General features: G+C 49.9%; 1 protein-coding gene and 1 long non-coding RNA gene across 3 annotated transcripts in view; both read right to left on the bottom strand.

Moving 5' to 3' along the window:
* The window catches only part of SLC38A3 (solute carrier family 38 member 3), a 73522-nt gene that overhangs the window by 39489 nt on the left and 10190 nt on the right, over positions 1–23843 (bottom strand). The window lies entirely within an intron of this gene.
* LOC120979740 lies at positions 1471–22893 on the bottom strand. The gene is made up of 3 exons (XR_005774375.1): positions 22882–22893; positions 12737–12739; positions 1471–1715 (listed from the first exon to the last, which is right to left on the bottom strand). It is a non-coding gene; the product is annotated as an uncharacterized LOC120979740 (long non-coding RNA).

The following is a 23843-nucleotide window of genomic DNA, read 5'->3' as shown; positions in this document are numbered from 1 at the left end:
GACCTGTCACCCACCTGCCCTCTGCCTGATACCCACCTGTCCTTTGCCTGTCATCCACCTGTCCTCTGCCTGTCACCCACCTGCCCACCATCTGTCACCCACCTGTCCTCCGACGTGTCACCCACCTGCCCTCTGCCTGATACCCACCTGTCTTCTGCCTGTCATCCACCTGTCCTCTGCCTGTCACCCACCTGCCCACCGCCTGTCACCCACCTGTCTTCTGCCTGTCACCCACCTGTCCTCCGACCTGTCACCCACCTGCCCTCTGCCTGATACCCACCTGTCCTTTGCCTGTCACCCACCTGCCCACCGCCTGTCACATACCTGTCCTCTGCCTGTCACATACCTGTCCTCTGCCTGTCACTCACCTGTCCTCTGCCTGTCACCCACCTGTACTCTGCCTGTCACCCACCTGTCCTCTGCCTGTCATCCACCTGTCCTCCGACCTGTCACCCACCTGCCCTCTGCCTGATACCCACCTGTCCTTTGCCTGTCACCCACCTGCCCACCGCCTGTCACATACCTGTCCTCTGCCTGTCACCCACCTATCCTCTGCCTGTCACCCACCTGTACTCTGCCTGTCACCCACCTGTACTCCACCTTTCCTCTGCCTGTCACCCACCTGTCCTCTACCTGTCATCCACCTGTCCTCTGCCTGTCATCCACCTGTCCTCTGCCTGTCACCCACCTGTCCTCTGACTGTCACCCACCTGTCCACCGCCTGTCACCCACCTGTCTTCTGCCTGTCACCCACCTGTCCTCTGACCTGTCACCCACCTGCCCTCTGCCTGATACCCACCTGTCCTTTGCCTGTCACCCACCTGCCCACCGCCTGTCACATACCTGTCCTCTGCCTGTCACATACCTGTCCTCTGCCTGTCACCCACCTGTCCTCTGCCTGTCACCCACCTGTCCTCTGCCTGTCACCCACCTGTCCTCTGCCTGTCACCCACCTGTCCTCTACCTGTCACTTGTAACAATCAGCATGAAAGGAGAAAAGACAAGCGATCAAACGTAATGTAACAAATGTAAACCACGTACAATGTAGTCCCGCTGTTGGGTCGATCCGCGCTCACTATGGGCAATTTATCTGGTCGTGTAAAATGACCGTTTGTTGGTGATAAGTGCGCCCACTGCTCTACCTGTCGCTGCTCCCACAATGCACTGCAGCGGCTACAAACCACAGATCAATGCCACTTTCTCTGCATTTCAGTATTTTTCCAGAAAGTGCAAATGAAATGTCACCTAAGAGTCAGCAAATCCAGAGAGACGCCACAGATATCGATCAGCGCTTCTGGCAATCGGCCTCCACAACAACTTGTCACTGATGTCGCAACCTAAAAAGTGACGGAGAATGGAGCCAGAAAGAGGGATTATTGGGGGGGCAGAGACAAATCCCCATCCAGGTGGCGATCTCTATTCTTCTCTGTTATCAGCTTTAAAGTTTGCACGGGGCAGGAGGCCAGGCTGTGCCACATGTGGGGTGCCCGGTCCTCAGACAGGCTGTGCCACATGTGGGGTGCCCGGTCCTCAGACAGGCTGTGCCACATGTGGGGTGCCCGGTCCTCAGACAGGCTGTGCCACATGTGGGGTGCCCGGTCCTCAGACAGGCTGTGCCACATGTGGGGTGCCCGGTCCTCAGACAGGCTGTGCCACATGTGGGGTGCCCGGCCCGCAGACAGGCTGTGCCACATGTGGGGTGCCCGGCCCTCAGACTCAGCACCGTTGGTCACCGACCCCGCATCGCACTAATTTTGCACATTTGCACCTGTTTTATTAGGAAGCAGAAGGATTATGTCCAGGGGTCTTGGGCTGTGCAGGGCCACCTACCCAAACCATGCTTCCTACTGAAAAGGAAACCTGCACTTAAAGGGCTTCTAAACCGTTTTTGTTTTTGTTGTTTACTAATAATCCCTACGCTGCGATCTCTTCATACATAAGTTAAATAATCATTTTTGTTCAGTAGAATTTGATAAAAAGCGATTTTTATAATATGTAAATTACCTTTCTACCAGCAGCAGGGCGGTTACTTGCTGGTAGCAGCCGCATCCTCCGACCCTAATGGCGTCCCCTCCGCATTGTGATTGACAGGGCCAGGGAACGGAATCGTTCTCTGCTGCCCCTGCCTGTTAGCATTCAAAATCTGGCGCCTGCGCCGCGGCCGTACCTATCTTCAATCTGCGCAGGCGCACTGAGAGACGGCCACTCGCTCGGCCGCTTCATCCTCAATGCGCCTGCGCCGATGACGTCACATCTACACCCGGCGCAGGCGCATTGAGGAGAGATTGGCTGCCTCTCAGTGCGCCTGCGCAGATTGAAGATAGGTACGGCCGCGGCGCAGGCGCCAGATTTTGAATGCTAACAGGCAGGGGCAGCAGAGAACGATTCCGTTCCCTGGCCCTGTCAATCACAATGCGGAGGGGACGCCATTAGGGTCGGAGGATGCGGCTGCTACCAGAAAGTAACCGCCCTACCTGCTGGTAGAAAGGTAATTTACATATTTTAAAAATCGCTTTTTATCAAATTCTACTGAACGAAAATGATTATTTAACTCATGTATGGAGAGCTCGCAGCGTAGGGATTATTAGTAAACAACAAAAAAAAAACGGTTTAGTGGGCTGACAGAAGCCCTTTAATACTTCTCACAGCTGAGGGTTTGCTACAATATATCAGTGCAGCAGCACAAAGCTCTCTGCTGTCCTGGTGGTTTGTTACAATGTGTCAGTGCAGGTAATATGTATCAGTCTGGAGTTCAGGATGTTAATATACCAGTGGATTGTCTATACTGGATACACTGTAACAATCCCTCAGTTGTGAGAAGTATTAGGTCAGGGAGGGTTTTCAGTCTCTAATTGTAAACAAGAATGCTGCTAGTCACCAACAGCAAGCAGAGATGTGGAAAATGTTCAAGAATTAAAACAAGGCATTGTTAACAATTATGTGTCTGTCCGCCATTCCGTTTTATTCGTATTGTCGCTGTTCGGTAGCGAGCAGTCAGGGAATCTCCGCCATAATGACTCCTGGGGGGGCACCGCAGCGCAGCGCTCACTATGGAGCTCGGCTATGTCAAAGTTATAGGCAGGGACATCTGACACCTCCAGGACACGTCCTCAGCCCCCCGCCCCCACTACACCCTGACCTAATTTAACCCCGTCTTGCCTCTAGGTGGGTGGCATGTGGGATATGAGCTCCCTGATCTCAGCACTGACCCCATTCGGTATTTATAGGAAGAAATGGCTGCCAGGGGAAACCTCCCCCAATGAGGCAGCGCTGGGGTACACGGCCCGGCCTGCGGCCTATGTGCTGATATATGGAGCCAATGAGAGGTGAGCAGATTCTGGGGGTCTGCAGCCCCCTGACCCAGAGTGACCGCTGCCATGGTCTGATCATCACAGCCAGCAGCACCATTATAACCAGTGTCCCTGTGCTGGTCCAGTGAGGCCGACGCACAGAAGCAACCGTTCTGCGTGTACGGCTTCTCCTTCAGGGCGGATTGGCCATAGACCTTACAGGGAAGTTTCCCGGTGGACCGATGCCCAGGGGCCGTCTGAGCCCTCATCATGGCCGGCCAGTGGACGCTTTTGGGGATGTATTTTGTGATGGACTGTGGTATTTGGCTTTGTTGGGGCGGTATAATGTGCCGCGATATGGTACTGCTGGCCTACTTGTGTTGGCCCTGCCTTCCACCAATTTGGACCCGACTACAAAACGGAGACACTTTTAGTAGAACGAAAAGGGTTGCCTCATTATATTCTCAAGAGCTGCACTCACAATTCTGCTGCTTTTATTGAAAGCGTCAGTAAGTTTGTGGACAGAAACCACCTAACAGTTTAGCTCCAGTAACGCAGGGGGCAGTTAGCTCCACACAAACTAGCTCTGTGCAGACACTGAACAAGCAGGGAATGATAGGAGACTTCAACTCTGAATCATTCAGAACACTGAGCACAGCTCTGGAGTATAACACGGGATTTATGATCATGAGAAGAAAACGCACCCAAGGCAGCGGCCCTCAACACAATGCTCTCAGAGACTGGGAAAACTACAATTCCCAGCATGCCCAGAGAGTTTTTCAGCAATACACGGGCCACGTGTTGCAGACCCCAGCACTAAGCAGCCCACAGACCCTGAGCAGTAAGGAAGGGAACGCCCCGTCACGCAGATGCAGACGCCGGCGCCATCTTCCTCCCACACTTGGGGTTTCTTGCTCCAACTAAGGAAGGACTCTCCAGCAAATTCCAGGACAATGAACTCTCCACAACACAGACTGATATCAGCGTGCGACCCTCTCACCTTACCAAACGCAAACAGTGGAAGCGGCCCCGGTCAGCTGACCCTCCCCAAATCACGGGCGCCAGAGGCAGACACTCATCTGCCAATCATTGTGTTTGCAGAAAAAGATCGACCTTCACCGCGTCTACCCTGCGTGTAATAATCCTCACCTGCTTCATCCCAAATACTAACCCCCAGCATCACTGCTGGTATCCTGAGTGTATAGCACCCCCAAATCCTAGAACAGGGGTCACCTATAGACTATACTGATCCTGAGTTACATCCTGTATTATACTCCAGAGCTGCACTCACTATTCTGCTGGTGCAGTCACTGTGTACATACATTACTTATCCTGTACTGATCCTGAGTTACATCCTGTGCTATACTCCAGAGCTGCACTCACTATTCTGCTGGTGCAGTCACTGTGTACATACATTACTTATCCTGTACTGATCCTGAGTTACATCCTGTATTATACTCCAGAGCTGCACTCACTATTCTGCTGGTGCAGTCACTGTGTACATACATTACTTATCCTGTACTGATCCTGAGTTACATCCTGTATTATACTCCAGAGCTGCACTCACTATTCTGCTGGTGCAGTCACTGTGTACGTACATTACTTATCCTGTACTGATCCTGAGTTACATCCTGTATTATACTCCAGAGCTGCACTCACTATTCTGCTGGTGCAGTCACTGTGTACATACATTACTGATCCTGTACTGATCCTGAGTTACATCCTGTATTATACTCCAGAGCTGCACTCACTATTCTGCTGGTGCAGTCACTGTGTACATACATTACTGATCCTGTACTGATCCTGAGTTACATCCTGTATTATACTCCAGAGCTGCACTCACTATTCTGCTGGTGCAGTCACTATGTACATACATTACTTATCCTGTACTGATCCTGAGTTACATCCTGTATTATACTCCAGAGCTGCACTCACTATTCTGCTGGTGCAGTCACTGTGTACATCACATTACATTCATGATCTGGGTGACAACTTCATGCAGTGTGATTGTTGCCACTAGTGGTTGTCACTCAGCGTCTGTTACCTGTGACCAAGAGCACAGTGACAGGGAGGCGGCAGATGAGGGGTTAAGCTTTATATGAATTCCGCTGCGGATCTAATTAAGGTAACAGTCACAATGGAAAACTACTTTAAAGAGCTGATAAGGCGCCTGATGTCCCACTCGCAGTGAGTCACATATGGCTCTGACACCACCACCTGCACGGCACAGCAGAGCCAGACACGCGCTGCAGGGAGTTCTGCCCCGGGGTCTCTCTACAGTTCTATACACTGCATATGATGGGGCCCTGTCATAGGTCTGCTGGGCCCCAGAAGCCTCAAGTTACACCTCTGCCAATCAGCAGTAATGCGGAGGTCACATGTCAGGCAGAAGGATGAGCGGCCATTTTGATGTGTGTGACATGAAAAGAAGAATCTATTACTGCGCTGTTACCACAGACACGTCAGGCCCCTCATGCACAGACACATAGACGTTCCCCCCTCAGTCATTCAGACCCTGAGCTACAGAATGACGGTCGCCCATAGCAACAAATCACAACACAGGGCTGGAGAAATGAAAGCTGCATTGCGATTGGTTGCTATGGGTTACCACAACCAATCAGTGAGAGCAGTGCTGGAAAAACTGAAGGCCGTGATTGGTTGCTATGGGTTACCAGGCCAGTGTTTCTATAAGTTCTAGCACATGAGAAAAAAAGTCCTAAAATGTGAATTTAGCTAAGGAATCCGATAGGAAAAGCTGGCGGGGGAGAAAGCTGGCGGGGGAGAGGATGACTGTAAGACAGGAGAATACAGTCTATTGCTCCCTGTTATCAGCCATTTCAGGGGAGAGGATGACTGTAGGACAGGAGAATACAGTCTATTGCCCCCTGTTATCAGCCATTTCAGGGGAGAGGATGACTGTAGAACAGGAGAATACAGTCTATTGCCCCCTGTTATCAGCCATTTCAGGGGAGAGGATGACTGTAGGACAGGAGAATACAATCTATTGCCCCCTGTTATCAGCCATTTCAGGGGAGAGGATGACTGTAGGACAGGAGAATACAGTCTATTGCCCCCTGTTATCAGCCATTTCAGGGGAGAGGATGACTGTAGGACAGGAGAATACAGTCTATTGCCCCCTGTTATCAGCCATTTCAGGGGAGAGGATGACTGTAAGACAGGAGAATACAGTCTATTGCTCCCTGTTATCAGCCATTTCAGGGGAGAGGATGACTGTAGGACAGGAGAATACAGTCTATTGCCCCCTGTTATCAGCCATTTCAGGGGAGAGGATGACTGTAGAACAGGAGAATACAGTCTATTGCCCCCTGTTATCAGCCATTTCAGGGGAGAGGATGACTGTAGGACAGGAGAATACAATCTATTGCCCCCTGTTATCAGCCATTTCAGGGGAGAGGATGACTGTAGGACAGGAGAATACAGTCTATTGCCCCCTGTTATCAGCCATTTCAGGGGAGAGGATGACTGTAGGACAGGAGAATACAGTCTATTGCCCCCTGTTATCAGCCATTTCAGAGGAGAGGATGACTGTAAGACAGGAGAATACAGTCTATTGCTCCCTGTTATCAGCCATTTCAGGGGAGAGGATGACTGTAGGACAGGAGAATACAGTCTATTGCCCCCTGTTATCAGCCATTTCAGGGGAGAGGATGACTGTAGAACAGGAGAATACAGTCTATTGCCCCCTGTTATCAGCCATTTCAGGGGAGAGGATGACTGTAGGACAGGAGAATACAATCTATTGCCCCCTGTTATCAGCCATTTCAGGGGAGAGGATGACTGTAGGACAGGAGAATACAGTCTATTGCCCCCTGTTATCAGCCATTTCAGGGGAGAGGATGACTGTAGGACAGGAGAATACAGTCTATTGCCCCCTGTTATCAGCCATTTCAGGGGAGAGGATGACTGTAGGACAGGAGAATACAATCTATTGCCCCCTGTTATCAGCCATTTCAGGGGAGAGGATGACTGTAGGACAGGAGAATACAGTCTATTGCCCCCTGTTATCAGCCATTTCAGGGGAGAGGATGACTGTAGGACAGGAGAATACAGTCTATTGCTCCCTGTTATCAGCCATTTCAGGGGAGAGGATGACTGTAGGACAGGAGAATACAATCTATTGCCCCCTGTTATCAGCCATTTTAGGGGGGAGGATGACTGTAGGACAGGAGAATACAGTCTATTGCCCCCTGTTATCAGCCATTTCAGGGGAGAGGATGACTGTAGGACAGGAGAATACAGTCTATTGCTCCCTGTTATCAGACATTTCAGGGGAGAGGATGACTGTAGGACCGGATAATACAATCTATTGCTCCCTGTTATCAGCCATTTCAGGGGAGAGGATGACTGTAGGACAGGAGAATACAGTCTATTGCCCCCTGTTATCAGCCATTTCAGGGGAGAGGATGACTGTAGGACAGGAGAATACAATCTATTGCCCCCTGTTATCAGCCATTTTAGGGGGGAGGATGACTGTAGGACAGGAGAATACAGTCTATTGCCCCTGTTATCAGCTATTTCAGGGGAGAGGATGACTGTAGAACAGGAGAATACAGTCTATTGCCCCCTGTTATCAGCCATTTCAGGGGGGAGGATGACTGTAGGACAGGAGAATACAGTCTATTGCTCCTGTTATCAGCCATTTCAGGGGAGAGGATGACTGTAGGACAGGAGAATACAGTCTATTGCCCCCTGTTATCAGCCATTTCGGGGGAGAGGATGACTGTAGGACAGGAGAATACAATCTATTGCTCCCTGTTATCAGCCATTTCAGGGGAGAGGATGACTGTAGGACAGGAGAATACAATCTATTGCCCCCTGTTATCAGCCATTTCAGGGGAGAGGATGACTGTAGGACAGGAGAATACAATCTATTGCTCCCTGTTATCAGCCATTTCAGGGGAGAGGATGACTGTAGGACAGGAGAATACAGTCTATTGCCCCCTGTTATCAGCCATTTCAGGGGAGAGGATGACTGTAGGACAGGAGAATACAGTCTATTGCCCCCTGTTATCAGCCATTTCAGGGGAGAGGATGACTGTAGGACAGGAGAATACAATCTATTGCCTCCTGTTATCAGCCATTTCAGGGGAGAGGATGACTGTAGGACAGGAGAATACAGTCTATTGCTTCCTGTTATCAGCCATTTCAGGGGAGAGGATGACTGTAGGATAGGAGAATACAATCTATTGCTACCTGTTATCAGCCATTTCAGGGGAGAGGATGACTGTAGGACAGGAGAATACAGTCTATTGCCCCCTGTTATCAGCCATTTCCGGGGAGAGGATGACTGTAGGACAGGAGAATACAGTCTATTGCCCCCTTTTATCAGACATTTCAGAGGAGAGGATGACTGTAGGACAGTAGAATACAGACTATTGCCCCCTGTTATCAACCATTTCAGGGGAGAGGATGACTGTAGGACAGGAGAATACAGTCTATTGCTCCCTGTTATCAGCCATTTCAGGGGAGAGGATGACTGTAGGACAGGAGAATACAGTCTATTGCCCCCTGTTATCAGACATTTCAGGGGAGAGGATGACTGTAGGACAGGAGAATACAGTCTATTGCTCCCTGTTATCACCCATTTCAGGGGAGAGGATGACTGTAGGACAGGAGAATACAATCTATTGCCCCCTGTTATCAGCCATTTCAGGGGAGAGGATGACTGTAGGACAGGAGAATACAGTCTATTGCCCCCTGTTATCAGCCATTTCAGGGGAGAGGATGACTGTAGGACAGGAGAATACAGTCTATTGCCCCCTGTTATCAGCCATTTCAGCGGAGAGGATGACTGTAGGACAGGAGAATACAGTCTATTGCCCCCTGTTATCAGCCATTTCAGCGGAGAGGATGACTGTAGGACAGGAGAATACAGTCTATTGCTCCCTGTTATCGGTCATTTCAGGGGAGAGGATGACTGTAGGACAGGAGAATACAGTCTATTGCTCCCTGTTATCAGCCATTTCAGGGGGGAGGATGACTGTAGGACAGGAGAATACAGTCTATTGCCCCCTGTTATCAGCCATTTCAGGGGAGAGGATGACTGTAGGACAGGAGAATACAGTCTATTGCTCCCTGTTATCAGCCATTTCAGGGGAGAGGATGACTGTAGGACAGGAGAATACAGTCTATTGTCCCCTGTTATCAGCCATTTCAGAGGAGAGGATGACTGTAGGACAGGAGAATACAGTCTATTGCTCCCTGATATCAGCCATTTCAGGGGAGAGGATGACTGTAGGACAGGAGAATACAGTCTATTGCCCCCTGTTATCAGCCATTTCAGGGGAGAGGATGACTGTAGGACAGGAGAATACAGTCTATTGTCCCCTGTTATCAGCCATTTCAGAGGAGAGGATGACTGTAGGACAGGAGAATACAGTCTATTGCTCCCTGATATCAGCCATTTCAGGGGAGAGGATGACTGTAGGACAGGAGAATACAGTCTATTGCCCCCTGTTATCAGCCATTTCAGGGGAGAGGATGACTGTAGGACAGGAGAATACAGTCTATTGCCCCCTGTTATCAGCCATTTCAGGGGAGAGGATGACTGTAGGACAGGAGAATACAGTCTATTGCCCCCTGTTATCAGCCATTTCAGGGGAGAGGATGACTGTAGGACAGGAGAATACAGTCTATTGTCCCCTGTTATCAGCCATTTCAGAGGAGAGGATGACTGTAGGACAGGAGAATACAGTCTATTGCTCCCTGATATCAGCCATTTCAGGGGAGAGGATGACTGTAGGACAGGAGAATACAGTCTATTGCCCCCTGTTATCAGCCATTTCAGGGGAGAGGATGACTGTAGGACAGGAGAATACAGTCTATTGCCCCCTGTTATCAGCCATTTCAGGGGAGAGGATGACTGTAGGACAGGAGAATACAATCTATTGCCCCCTGTTATCAGCCTTTTCAGCGGAGAGGATGACTGTAGGACAGGAGAATACAGTCTATTGCTCCCTGTTATCAGCCATTTCAGGGGGGAGGATGACTGTAGGACAGGAGAATACAATCTATTGCTCCCTGTTATCAGCCATTTCAGGGGAGAGGATGACTGTAGGACAGGAGAATACAATCTATTTCCCCCTGTTATCAGCCATTTCAGGGGAGAGGATGACTGTAGGACAGGAGAATACAGTCTATTGCCCCCTGTTATCAGCCATTTCAGGGGAGAGGATGACTGTAGGACAGGAGAATACAGTCTATTGCCCCCTGTTATCAGCCATTTCAGGGGAGAGGATGACTGTAGGACAGGAGAATACAATCTATTGCTCCCTGTTATCAGCCATTTCAGAGGAGAGGATGACTGTAGGACAGGAGAATACAGTCTATTGCCCCCTGTTATCAGCCATTTCAGGGGAGAGGATGACTGTAGGACAGGAGAATACAGTCTATTGCCCCCTGTTATCAGCCATTTCAGAGGAGAGGATGACTGTAGGACAAGAGAATACAGTCTATTGCCCCCTGTTATCAGCCATTTCAGGGGAGAGGATGACTGTAGGACAGGAGAATACAGTCTATTGCCCCCTGTTATCAGCCATTTCAGGGGAGAGGATGACTGTAGGACAGGAGAATACAATCTATTGCTCCCTGTTATCAGCCATTTCAGGGGAGAGGATGACTGTAGGACAGGAGAATACAGTCTATTGCCCCTGTTATCAGCCATTTCAGGGGAGAGGATGACTGTAGGACAGGAGAATACAGTCTATTGCCCCCTGTTATCAGCCATTTCAGGGGAGAGGATGACTGTAGGACAGTAGAATACAGTCTATTGCTCCCTGTTATCAGCCATTTCAGAGGAGAGGATGACTGTAGGACAGGAGAATACAGTCTATTGCCCCCTGTTATCAGCCATTTCAGGGGAGAGGATGACTGTAGGACAGGAGAATACAATCTATTGCTCCCTGTTATCAGCCATTTCAGGGGAGATGATGACTGTAGGACAGGAGAATACAATCTATTGCTCCCTGTTATCAGCCATTTCAGGGGAGAGGATGACTGTAGGACAGGAGAATACAGTCTATTGCTCCCTGTTATCAGCCATTTCAGGGGAGAGGATGACCATAGCATTCTCAATAGAATAAGTGACAAATCCATGTTAATAAGGCTTGTGATGGGTTAAACCATGATGGGGCCATGTTGGGTTTTTAGTAGTTGACCCGCTCTGTATGACAGGTGCAAGATACAAGACAAATCAAACGCAGATGGCGCCTACGCTGCGCTTTATTGCAATATTTGCAGCCCTTGTGGAATGTGAAGTGAGGAGGATGAAGGTGCGGTTACTGGGGGTCTATGGGCTGCGGAGACATATCACATAGGTCAGGCTGGGAAGGAGGGACAGTCATACATTCAGTCCCTCACTGGGGTTTACATAGGAAGACTCCCCCCATGTCACTGACCCGGACAAGCAGCAGTACGAGGCCCATACTGAGGTAAAAGGACAGCAAGGTCCATAACCTGCAAACGCTGCTGCACACAAGGGGAGTAACAGCAACAATCTGCCCTGTGGGGAGGCAATAATCGGCAAGAACAAAGCCAAGGAAACGCAAACATTCAGCATAACGTTCCTGAGGTGTCTTCAAAAGAAGTCCAAATATAATATCTCATGCTCCCCATATATCAGGCGCTCCCACGTATAATATAAGGCGCTTCCCATATAATTTCTGGTGCTCCCCCATATGATATAAGACGCTTCCTATATAATTTCTGGTGCTCCCCCATATGATATAAGACGCTCCCCCGTATAATATCAGAAGAAAAAAGGAGAAGAAGAAGAAGAAGAAAAGAAGAAGAAGAAAATCCCCTTATTGTCCCTCAGGGGGGAAATTTTGGCATAACAGCAGCGATCACATTCACAACAGGAGCAAAATAAAAGTAAAATACAAGAAAAACATAACACAGAATTTACTTAAAAAATTCACTACTGGTTTCTGGGACCAGTGGTGGTTATAAGTCCTCACCGCTGCTGGGAGGAAGGACCTCCGATAACGTCCCTTGGTGCACCTAGGATGCAGCAGTCACTGAAGGAGCTCTCCAGCTCCACAACAGCTCCATCCATGGGGCGGGAGACGTGGTCTAAGTTCTTCTGTCACCACCTCCTGCACTGGATCCAGGGGACAACCTAGGACAGAGCTGGCCTTCTTAATGAGCTTATCTAATCTCTGCTCCCCCAACAAACCACACCATAGAATATGGCCGATGCCACCACTGAGTCAAAGAAGGTCTTTAGGAGCGTCCCCTGCACTCCACAGGACCTCAGTCTCCTCAACAGATAGAGTCTGCTCTGCCCCATCAGTGTTATGGCTCCAGTCCAGGTTGTTGTTCAGGTGAACACCCAGGTACTTAGAAGAGTCCACCACCTCAATGTCCGTTCCCTGTATGTTCACCGGAACCAGAGCAGAGGGCCTGTGTCTGCAGAAATCCACCACCAGCTCCTTCATTTTGCCCGCGTTGATCTGGAGCTGGTTCTGCTGACACCAGTCCACAAAATCCTGTGTCCCCTGTCTGTACTCTGAGTCGTCCTCACCTGCGATAAGGCCGACTATGGCAGAGTCATCAGAGAACTTGGCAGAGTCATCAGAGAACTTGTGTAGGTGGCAGCCTGGGGAGTGGATGGAGAAGTCTGCAGTGTAGAGGGTGAAGAGGACGGTGCCAGCAGAGTGCCCTGTGGGGCCCCCGTACTGCCGATCAGCTTGTCAGAGACACAACCCTGAGATTTAACAAACTGTGGGTGTTCTGTGAGGTGGTCCAGTATCCAATGTGACCTGTGGTGGTCCTCTCCTGCCATCTCCAGCTTGTCCCTCAGAAGTCCAAGTTGGATGGTGTTAAAAGCACTGGAGAAATCAAAAACATGATCCTCACAGTGCTCCCAGACCTCTCCAGGTGAGTTAGAGCTCGGTGTAGGAGGTAGATGATGGCATCATCCACCCCGATGCCAGGCTGGTAGGCAAACAGCAGTGGATCCAATCAAGATCTCACCAGAGGGCAAAGATGGTTGAGAACGAGGGTCTTCATCAGGTGCTCCCCCATAAAATACCAGGTGCTCCACCCCACATAATATCAGGTGCTCCCCCATATAATATCAGGTGCTCCCCCGTATAATATCAGGTGCTCCCCCGTATAATATCAGGTGCTCCCCCATATGATATCAGGCGCTCCCCCATATGATATCAGGCGCTCCACCATATGATATCAGGCGCTCCCCCATATGATATCAGGCCCTCCCCCATATGATATCAGGCGCTCCCCCAAATGATATCAGGCGCTCCCCCATATGATATCAGGCGCTCCACCATATGATATCAGGCGCTCCCCCATATGATATCAGGCCCTCCCCCATATGATATCAGGCCCTCCCCCATATGATATCAGGCGCTCCCCCATATGATATCAGGCGCTCCCCCATATGATATCAGGCGCTCCCCCATATGATATCAGGCGCTCCACCATATGATATCAGGCGCTCCACCATATGATATCAGGCGCTCCCCCATATGATATCAGGCGCTCCCCCATATGATATCAGGCGCTCCCCCATATGATATCAGGCGCTCCCCCATATGATATCAGGCGCTCCCCCATATGATATCAGGCGCTCCCCCATATGATATCAGGCGCTCCCCCATATGATATCAGGCGCTCCCCCATATGATATCAGGCGCTCCACCATATGATATCAGGCGCTCCCCCATATGATATCAGGCGCTCCCCCATATGATATCAGGCGCTCCCCCATATGATATCAGGCCCTCCCCCATATGATATCAGGCGCTCCCCCATATGATATCAGGCCCTCCCCCATATGATATCAGGCGCTCCCCCACTCCCCCATATGATATCAGGCGCTCCCCCATATGATATCAGGCGCTCCCCCAAATAATATCAGGCATTCCCCCATATGATATCAGGCGCTCCCCCATATGATATCAGGCGCTCCCCCATATGATATCAGGCGCTCCCCCATATGATATCAGGCGCTCCCCCATATGATATCAGGCGCTCCCCCATATGATATCAGGCCCTCCCCCATATGATATCAGGCGCTCCCCCATATGATATCAGGCCCTCCCCCATATGATATCAGGCGCTCCCCCACTCCCCCATATGATATCAGGCGCTCCCCCATATGATATCAGGCGCTCCCCCAAATAATATCAGGCATTCCCCCATATGATATCAGGCACTCCCCCATATGATATCAGGCGCTCCCCCATATGATATCAGGCCCTCCCCCATATGATATCAGGCGCTCCCCCACTCCCCCATATGATATCAGGCGCTCCCCCAAATAATATCAGGCATTCCCCCATATGATATCAGGCGCCCCCCCCATATGATATCAGGCGCCCCCCCATATGATATCAGGCGCCCCCCCATATGATATCAGGCGCTCCCCCATATGATATCAGGCGCTCCCCCATATGATATCAGGCGCTCCCCCATATGATATCAGGCGCTCCCCCATATGATATCAGGCGCTCCCCCATATGATATCAGGCGCTCCCCCATATGATATCAGGCGCTCCCCCATATGATATCAGGCCCTCCCCCATATGATATCAGGCGCTCCCCCATATGATATCAGGCGCTCCCCCATATGATATCAGGCGCTCCCCCATATGATATCAGGCGCTCCCCCATATGATATCAGGCGCTCCCCCAAATGATATCAGGCGCTCCCCCATATGATATCAGGCGCTCCCCCATATGATATCAGGCGCCCCCCCATATGATATCAGGCGCCCCCCCATATGATATCAGGCGCCCCCCCATATGATATCAGGCGCCCCCCCATATGATATCAGGCGCCCCCCCATATGATATCAGGCGCTCCCCCATATGATATCAGGCGCTCCCCCATATGATATCAGGCGCCCCCCCATATGATATCAGGCGCCCCCCCATATGATATCAGGCGCCCCCCCATATGATATCAGGCGCCCCCCCATATGATATCAGGCGCCCCCCCATATGATATCAGGCGCTCCCCCATATGATATCAGGCGCTCCCCCATATGATATCAGGCGCTCCCCCATATGATATCAGGCGCTCCCCCATATGATATCAGGCCCTCCCCCATATGATATCAGGCCCTCCCCCATATGATATCAGGCCCTCCCCCATATGATATCAGGCGCTCCCCCATATGATATCAGGCGCCCCCCCATATGATATCAGGCGCCCCCCCATATGATATCAGGCGCTCCCCCATATGATATCAGGCACTCCCCCATATGATATCAGGCGCTCCCCCATATGATATCAGGCGCTCCCCCATATGATATCAGGCGCTCCCCCATATGATATCAGGCGCTCCCCCATATGATATCAGGCGCTCCCCCATATGATATCAGGCGCTCCCCTATGTAATCAGAATGGCGCCTGTTGCCCATGTTGTCACTGTATGTTCAGATGGAGGGTTTTGGATGCAGGCTTAAAGGGGACGTCCAGGTTCAGAGCTGAACCCAGACATGTCGCCATCTTCCTCCACTCAGCCCCCCTGATATGAGCATTGGAGCGTTTCATGCTCTGATGCTCTCCTTTGCCTTGCGCCGTATCGCACAGGGCAAGGGCTTTTTCCGGAGATCTGGTGACGTACCGGGCTCTCCATGGGTACAGCTAGACGGAGGCTTCTGCCCAGCAGTGAGCCCGGTGATGTCACTGGCACTAAAGGGTGGGCTTTACTCCTGCCCTAGCCTGCAAAATGGCAGGGGGCATCGGAGCATGAAATGTCAGAGGGGCCGGAGGGTGAAAATGGGGCTATGTCCGGCTTCAGCCCTGAACCCCGACAACCCCTTAAGTGCGGATTCTGTGCCGAAAACCAGGCGAATATGCGGTGAAACTGCCTCACACCGTTTTCAATGGGCGACCGCGCTGCAGCTCATGCGGCCGAGGGTTTCTGCCGCACGGAGAATGCACAGGTCAATTCTTGGCGCATTTACCGCAGCGGGAGCCTCCATTCAATGGAGCTAAATCTGGAGCAGGTCCACGTGAAAACCCACGGCTGAACCCACCGCGCAGCGGCTTCTGCCGCGGGACACACCGGGATTTTGTTGCAGACAGAATCCGCCGTCTAAACATACCCTTAGGACCAGTTCACACAACGTCTTTTTGTCGCTGGTCTCGGAGCGTTTCCATCTTAAAATCAGGGCCGAAAAAATGCCTCAAAACAGCCTCCAATTCATTTCAATGGGAAGCGTGAAAACCTGCTCTGTGCGCGTCCGTGGGGTTAACGAGCGGTTTTTGGTGCTGATGAACTGAAGTTTTGTATTGAAGTCCATTGGTTAAAGAAAAAAACACGGACATCAAAAATCCGCCTACAAAAAACACATCTATACATACCCTTACTATGCACTTGCTGCGGATTTTTCACCCACAGAATATTTCCGGCAGCGCGCTCGGCCGGAGGACATGCACCTTCAGGCTGGGCTCACACAGCGTCTGGTGCCTTCTGGTTGCTGCGTTTTTATGACAGTTTTATGAAAAATGCTTGAAAGTCAAGTCGTTTTTAAAAACACTAAAAGCACGCGGAAAGCTTTATTACTGTGAAACCGGCGCTACAGCAGAAAAGCGCAAACACAGATAATCGTATAGAAGTTTAGTGCCTGGAGAAATCCTATTGTCAGCATCGGCCTTGGCAGGATTTACGAGCGCCACGACGCCCAGGGGCCACCATATTGCTGCTCCTTCTATACGAGGTCATCATGAAAGCGGCTGTAAAATTCTGGAACAAAGTTGATCCCAATTCAGGAGGTGGATTATACTGACACCGTCAGTCTGTCTTTAGATTCTCTATACATTACCATGCCACAGGTGATGGCATAGCGCCCACACCAGTGCCATCACCTATAGCACCCTCATCTACAGCGCCATCACCTATAGGATGCTCATCTACAGTGCCATCACCTATAGGACCCATCTACAGTGCCATCACCTATATCATCATCTACAGTGCCATCACCTACACTCACCTACAGAATTATTAGTGCCCCCATACTAATACGGTGTTGGACCCCCTTTTGCCTTCAGAACTGCCTTAATTCTACGTGGCATTGATTCCACAAGGTGCTGATAGCATTCTTTAGACATGTTGGCCTATATTGATAGGATAGCGTCTTGCAGTTGATGGAGATTTGAGGGATGCACATCCAGGGCACGAAGCTCCCGTTCCACCACATCCCAAAGATGCTCTATTGGGTTGAGATCTGGTGACTGTGGGGCCATTTTAGTCCAGTGAACTCATTGTCATGTTCAAGAAACCAATGTGAAATGATTGGAGCTTTGTGACATGGTGCATTATCCTGCTGGAAGTAGCCATCAGAGGATGGAGACATGTTCTCATTCTGTTTACCCCAAATTCGGACTCTACCATTTGAATGTCTCAACAGAAATCGAGACTCATCAGACCAGGCAACATTTTTCCAGTCTTCAACAGTCCAGTTTTGGTGAGCTCGTGCAGATTGTAGCCTCTTTTTCCTATTTGTAGTGGAGATGAGTGGTCCCCGGTGGGGTCTTCTGCTGTTGTAGCCCATCCGCCTCAAGGTTGTGCGTGTTGTGGCTTCACAAATGCTTTGCTGCAGACCTCGGTTGTAACGAGTGGTTATTTCAGCCAACGTTGCTCTTCTATCAGCTTGAATCAGTCGGCCCATTCTCCTCTGACCTCCAGCATCCACAAGGCATTGTCACCCACAGGACGGCCGCATACTGGATGTTTTTCCCTTTTCACACCATTCTTTGTAAACCCTAGAAATGGTTGTGCGTGAAAATCCCAGTAACTGAGCAGATTGTGAAATACTCAGACCGGCCCGTCTGGCACCAACAACCATGCCACGCTCAAAACGGCTTAAATCCCCTTTCTTTCCCATTCTGACATTCAGTTTGGAGTTCAGGAGATTGTCTTGACCAGGAGCCCCCCCTAAATGCATCGAAGCAACTGCCATGTGATTGGTGGACTAGAGAATTGCATTAATGAGAAATAGAACAGGTGCTCCTAATAATTCTTTAGGTGAGTGTATATCATCTTTTACAGTGCCATCACCTATAGGACCTCCATCTACAGTGCCATCACCTATAGGACCTCCATCTACAGTGCCATCACCTATATCATCATCTACAGTGCCATCACCTATAGGACCCATCTACAGTGCCATCACCTATAGGATGCTCATCTACAGTGCCATCACCTATAGCACCCTCATCTACAGTGTCATCACCTATAGGACCCCATCTACAGTGCCATCACCTATAGCACCCTCATCTACAGTGTCATCACCTATAGGACCCCATCTACAGTGTCATCACCTATAGGATGCTCATCTACAGTGCCATCACCTATAGCACCTCCATCTACAGTGCCATTACCTATAGGACCCATCTACAGTGCCATCACCTATAGGACCCCATCTGCAGTGCCATCACCTATATCATCATCTACAGTGCCATCACCTATAGGACCTCCATCTACAGTGTCATCACCCATAGCACCTCCATCTACAGTGCCATCACCTATAGGACCTCCATCTACAGTGCCATCACCCATAGCACCTCCATCTACAGTGCCATCACCTATAGGACCTCCATCTACAGTGCCATCACCTATAGGACCTCCATCTACAGTGCCATCACCTATAGCACCCTCATCTACAGTGCCATCACCTATAGCACCCTCATCTACAGTGTCTTCACCTGTAGGACCCCATCTACAGTGCCATCACCTATAGCACCTCCATCTACAGTGCCATCACCTATAGCACCCTCATCTACAGTGCCATCACCTATAGCACCCTCATCTACAGTGTCTTCACCTGTAGGACCCCATCTACAGTGTCTTCACCTGTAGGACCCCATCTACAGTGCCATCACCTATAGCACCCTCATCTACAGTGTCATCACCTATAGCACCCTCATCTACAGTGTCATCACCTATAGCACCCTCATCTACAGTGTCGTCACCTATAGGACCCTCATTTACAGTGCTGATGCTATAGGTGATGGCACTGTAGATGGAGGTGCTATAGGTGATGGCACTGTAGATGGAGGTGCTATAGGTGATGGCACTGCAGCTGAGGGTGATATAGGTGATGGCACTGTCGATGAAGGTGCTATAGGTAAGGGTATCGTAGCGGAGGGCAGCACCAGGGACCAAAAAGATGAAACAAATAAGTGTAACCTGCTGTAAATGTAACGCAGCCACAGCTGTGGACATGCTCGAGTGTATCAGCTAAACCAAACAACAAGAGAAGAAAAGCTAAGAAGTGTGAGGGGTTAATGTCTGACAACCCTGTGTGATCTGGGGAATCCCAGGGGATTATATGGCCGCAGCCTGTGGGGTCCCAAGGGGCCCCTGGACCCCGAGCCTCAGATGGACACATTCCTGCGCAGTCTAAATGCAGATATTTCTGGAAGGCGCTGACAATCCCTGAAAGGTGCTCTGTGGGAGGGGGGGGTCAATGAGGCAACCATGACACCCGGCCATACACATTCCATATGGGATTAGGCCAACAAGAGAGACAAGCGCTGGCCAGGGGGAGAAGACAGTGCAGCAATGGGTAACGGTTAGAGAGCGGGGTCGAGGGAGCAGTGCAGGGAGGCTAGCCCGGAGGTTGTCAGATGAGGGGGTTGTCAGTCCAGGGACGGCTGCAGCCGGACCCTTCCTCCGCCGGTCAGGGGAATGTCGGCCCCAGTAATCAGGGGCCCAGGAGGGCAGGGCAGACGGGTGCTGGTAGTGGGGACTCCATTATTAGGGGGACAGATAGGGCGATCTGTCACAAAGACCGGGATCGTCCAACGCTGCGCTGTCTTCCTGGCGCTAGAGTTCGACACATCGCGGCTCGGGTGACAGATTACTGGGAGGGGCTGGAGAAGACCCAGCGGTCATGGTCCGTATCGGAACCAATGACAAAGTTAGGGTCCATTCACACGTCCGCAATTGTGTTCCACATTTTGTGGAATGGAATTGCGGACCAATTCATTTCTATAGGGCCGCACAATGTGCAGCCCGGATCCGGAAATGTGGACCCGCAATTCCGTTCCCGAAAAAAATAGAACATGTCCTATTCTTGTCGGCAATTGCAGACAAGATTAGGCATTTTCTAATAAGCACTGGAACGCACATTGCCGGAGTCCGTGTTTAGAGGTAGGTGGAGCGTCCATAAAAATGATTTTAGGGATTTAGGTCAAAAGCTTAGGGCAAGGACCTCGAAGGTAGTGTTTTCCGAAATACTGCAGGTACCACGAGCCACAGAAGAAAGGCAGCGGGAGATTAGGGAGGGGAACAAGTGGCTCCAGAACTGGTGTCGGAAGGAGGGGGTTGGGTTCCTGGAGAACTGGGCGACTTCTCTGTACAGGCTCCATCGTGGGGACGGGCCGCACCTCAATGGGGGAGAAGATGGCAAGAAGGTTGGAGGAGGGTTTAATCTAGGGACTGGGGGGTAATTACATTATAGGAGGGGAAGAAAGTGCAGATAGAGACCGGGGGCAGGTAGTGGGACTGGGGGGGGGGAATGGAAGGAGGGACCAGAACCTCCGGGGAACTGGAGTTAGTGATGTGTGAGGAGGACTATGACAGTGGGAATAACTGAGACACGGCTGGATGATAGCTATGACAGTGGGAATAACTGAGACACGGCTGGATGATAGCTATGACAGTGGGAATAACTGAGACATGGCTGGATGATAGCTATGACAGTGGGAATAACTGAGACACGGCTGGATGATAGCTATGACAGTGGGAATAACTGAGACACGGCTGGATGATAGCTATGACAGTGGGAATAACTGAGACACGGCTGGATGATAGCTATGACAGTGGGAATAACCGAGACACGGCTGGATGATAGCTATGACAGTGGTAATAACTGAGACACGGCTGGATGATAGCTATGACAGTGGGAATAACTGAGACATGGCTGGATGATAGCTATGACATAGTGGGAATAACTGAGACACGGCTGGATGATAGCTATGACTGGGCAGTTAATGTGCAAGGTTACAGTCTGTTTAGAAAGGATCGTCTAAACAGAAGAGGGGGAGGGGGAGGGGTTCTCCTTTATGTAAAGTCCTGTCTAAAGCCCACAGTCCGTGAAGATATAAGTAAGGGACATGGACATGTGGAGTCTCTGTGGGGAGAGATACATGGAGCTAAAAACAACAATAAATTACTAATAGGAGTTTACTATAAACCACCTAATATACCAGAGTCCACAGAATATCTACTACTAAACGAGATAGACGAGGCGGCAAATCATAACGAGGAGGTTATTATGGGGGAACTCCGCAGATATAGACTGGGAAACTAAGACCTGTACATCTCATAAGGGAAACAGGTTATTGGCAATAACCAAAGACAATGACCTCTCCCAACTGGTTCAGGACCCGACTAGAGGGACGGCCATACTGGACTTAGTATTAACCAATAGACCTGACAGAACAACAGACGTGCAGGTCGGGGGACACCTGGGAAATAGTGACCAGAAAGTAATAACCTTCCAATTATCATTCAAAAGAGTGTTTCTTCAGGGAGGAACAAAAATACCAAACTTCAAAAAAGCTAAATTTATCCAACTAAGAGAGGCCATAGGCCTAACTAACTGGGACAAAGTCCTCAAAAATAAAAATACAGCCACAAAATGGGAGATTTTTAAAAGCATCCTAAAATCTCATTGTGATAGGTACAGACCGTATGGGAATAAAAGGTTAAGGAACAAAAAGAAACCAATGTGGATAAACAGAACTGTAAAGAAAGCAATAAATGACAAAAAGAAAGCATTTAAATCACTAAAACAGGAGGGTAGCGAGGAAGCACTGAAAAACTATAAGGAAAAAAAATAGAACATGTAAAAAACAAATAAAAGCAGCCAAACTAGAGACCAAGAGATTAATTGCCAAAGAGACCAAAACTAACCCTAAAATGTTCTTTTGTTATATAAATGGTAAAGAGTATAAATCTGAAGGTGTCGCCCTCTACAGAGTAATGAGGGGGGAGTCGCAGAGAGCGAGGAGGAGAAAGCAAAACTATTAAATATTTTTTTCTCCAATGTATTCACTGAGGAAAATAAACTGTCAGATGAAATGCAGAATGTAAAAGTTAATTCTCCAATAAAAGTGTCCTGTCTGACCCAGGAAGAAGTACAACAGCGTCTTAAAAAGATTAAAATAGACAAATGGCCGGGTCCAGATGGCATACACCCCCGTATCCTAAGAGAATTAAGTAATGTCATAGCTAGACCCTTATTTCTGATATTTGCGGACTCTATACTGACAGAGAATGTCCCACAGGATTGGTGCATAGCAAATGTGGTGCCAATATTCAAAAAAGGTCCGAAAACAGAGCCTGGAAACTATAGGCCGGTAAGTCTAACATCTGTTGTGGGTAAACTGTTTGAAGGTTTTCTAAGAGATGCTATCTTAGAGCATCTCAACGGAAATAAGCAAATAACGCCATATCAGCATGGCTTCATGAGGGATCGGTCATGTCAAACTAATTTAATCAGTTTCTATGAGGAGGTAAGTTCTAGACTTGACAGCGGCGAATCAATGGATGTCGTGTATCTGGACTTCTCCAAAGCATCTGACGCTGTACCACATAAAAGGTTAGTATATAAAATGAGAATGCTCGGACTGGGAGAAAACGTCTGAATGTGGGTAAGTAACTGGCTGAGGGATAGAAAACAGAGGGTGGTCATTAATGGTACACACTCAGATTGGGTCACTGTCACTAGTGGAGTACCTCAGGGGTCAGTACTGGAGGGGTCACTGTCACTAGTGGGGTACCTCAGGGGTCAGTACTGGAGGGGTCACTGTCACTAGTGGGGTACCTCAGGGGTCAGTACTGAAGGGGTCACTGTCACTAGTGGGGTACCTCAGGGGTCAGTACTGGAGGGGTCACCGTCACTAGTGGGGTATCACAGGGGTCAGTATTGGAGGGGTCACAGTCACTAGTGGAGTACCACAGGGGTCAGTACTGGAGGGGTGATTGTCACTAGTGGGATACCTCAGGGGTCAGTTCTGGAGGGGTGACTGTCACTAGTGGGGTACCTCAGGGGTCAGTACCGGAGGGGTCACTGTCACTAGTGGGGAACCTCAAGGGGCAGTACCGGAGGGTTCACTGTCACTAGTGGGGTACCTCAGGGTTCAGTATTGGAGGGTTCACTGTCACTAGTGGGGAACCTCAGGGGTCAGTACCGGAGGGGTCACTGTCACTAGTGGGGTACCTCAGGGTTCAGTATTGGAGGGGTGACTGTCACTAGTGAGGTACCTCAGGGGTCAGTACCGGAGGGGTCACTGTCACTAGTGGGGTACCTCAGGGTTCAGTACTGGAGGGGTCACTGTCACTAGTGGGGTACCTCAGGGTTCAGTATTGGAGGGGTCACTGTCACTAGTGGGGTACCTCAGGGTTCAGTATTGGAGGGGTCACTGTCACTAGTGGAGTACCACAGGGGTAAGTACTGGAGGGGTCACTGTCACTAGTGGAGTACCTCAGGGGTCAGTATTGGGCCCTATTCTCTTCAATATATTTATTAATGTAGAATCTTGTA

The sequence above is a fragment of the Bufo bufo genome, chromosome 9 (genome assembly GCF_905171765.1).
Source record: "Bufo bufo chromosome 9, aBufBuf1.1, whole genome shotgun sequence".
Classification (NCBI taxonomy): domain Eukaryota; kingdom Metazoa; phylum Chordata; class Amphibia; order Anura; family Bufonidae; genus Bufo; species Bufo bufo.
Note: the sequence above shows the minus strand (reverse complement) of the source record. Positions and strands in the feature narration are given on the sequence as shown.